Genomic DNA, 2148 nt, shown 5'->3' on the forward strand with positions numbered 1-2148 from the left:
GTGTATATAGAGGTGGTGTATATAGGTGGTGTGTATAGAGGTGGTGTATATAGAGGTGGTGTGTATAGAGGTGGTGTATATAGAGGTGTATATAGAGCTGGTGTATATAGAGGTGGTGTATATAGAGATGGTGTATATAGTGGTGGTGTATATAAGGAATATAGAGATGGTGTATATAGTGGTGGTGTATATAAAGGTGTATATAGAGATGGTGTATATAGAGGTGGTGTATATAGAGGTTTATATAGAGGTGTTTATAGAGGTGGTGTATATAGAGGTGTGTATAGAGGTGGTGTGTATAGAGGTGGTGTATATAGAGGTGGTGTATATAGAGGTGTATATAGAGGTGGTGTATATAGAGGTGGTGTGTATAGAGGTGTATATAGAGGAGGTGTATATAGAGGAGATGTATATAGAGGTGGTGTATAGAGGTGGTGTGTATAGAGGTGTATATAGAGGTTTATATAGAGGAGGTGTATATAGAGGTGGTGTATATATAGGTGTATATAGTGGTGGTGTATATAGAGGTGTATATAGAGGTGGTGTATATAGAGGACGTGTATATAGAGCTGTGTATAGAAGTGGTGTATATAGAGGTGTATATAGTGGTGTATATAGAGGTGGTGTATATAGAGGTGTATATAGAGGTGTATATAGAGATGGTGTATACAGAGGTGTATATAGAGGTGGTGTATATAGAGATGGTGTATATAGAGGTGGTGTGTATAGAGGTGGTGTATATAGAGGTGGTGTATATAGAGATGGTGTATATAGAGGTGGTGTATATAGAGGTGTATATAGAGGAGGTGTATATAGAGGTGTGTATAGATGGGGTGTATATAGAGGTGTGGTGTATATAGTGGTGGTGTATATAGAGGTGTATATAGAGATGGTGTATATAGAGGTGGTGTATATATAGGTTTATATAGAGGTGTATATAGAGGTGGTGTATATAGAGGTGTGTATAGAGGTGGTGTATATAGAGGTGTCTATAGAGGTGGTGTATATAGAGGTGGTGTATATAGAGATGGTGTATATAGAGGTGGTGTATATAGAGGTGGTGTGTATAGAGGTGTATATAGAGGAGGTGTATATAGAGGAGATGTATATAGAGATGGTGTATATAGAGGTGGTGTGTATAGAGGTGTATATAGAGGTTTATATAGAGGAGGTGTATATAGAGGTGGTGTATATATAGGTGTATATAGTGGTGGTGTATATAGAGGTGTATATAGAGGTGGTGTATATAGAGGACATGTATATAGAGTTGTGTATAGAGGTGGTGTATATAGAGGTGTATATAGTGGTGTATATAGAGGTGGTGCATATAGAGGTGGTGTATATAGAGATGGTGTATATAGAGATGGTGTATATAGAGGTGTATATAGAGGTGGTGTATACAGAGGTGTATATAGAGGTGGTGTATATAGAGGTGGTGTATATAGAGATGGTGTGTATAGAGGTGGTGTATATAGAGGTGGTGTATATAGAGGTGTATATAGAGATGGTGTATATAGAGGTGGTGTATATAGAGGTGGTGTATATAGAGGTGGTGTATATAGAGGTGTGGTGTATATAGAGGAGGTGTATATCGAGGTGGTGTATATAGAGGTGTATATCGAGGTGGTGTATATAGAGGTGTATATAGGTGGTGTGTATATAGAGGTGTTTATAGAGGTGGTGTGTATAGAGGTGTATATAGGTGGTGTGTATAGAGGTGGTGTGCATATAGAGGTGTATGTAGAGGTGGTGTGTATAGAGGTGTATATAGGTGGTGTGTATAGAGGTGTATATAGAGGTGGTGTGCATATAGAGGTGGTGTGTATAGAGGTGTATATAGGTGGTGTGTATAGAGGTGTATATAGAGGTGGTGTGCATATAGAGGTGGTGTGTATAGAGGTGTATATAGGTGGTGTGTATATAGTGGTAGAGGTGCTGTTCCCTGACTGTTTGATCCTTTCCGTCCCATCCTCTTAGCGCTCCAATTCACATTCTGACCCGACTCAGCTGGTTACCCCTGACAACGCTGTGTGTGTGTGTGTGTGTGTGTGTGTGTGTGTGTGTGTGTGTGTGTGTGTGTGTGTGTGTGTGTGTGTGTGTGTGTGTGTGTGTGTGTGTGTGAGAGAAAGAGCTGTGAGTAGTCAGACA

Source organism: Salvelinus alpinus, chromosome 31 (assembly GCF_045679555.1).
Source record: "Salvelinus alpinus chromosome 31, SLU_Salpinus.1, whole genome shotgun sequence".
Taxonomy (NCBI): Eukaryota; Metazoa; Chordata; class Actinopteri; order Salmoniformes; family Salmonidae; genus Salvelinus; species Salvelinus alpinus.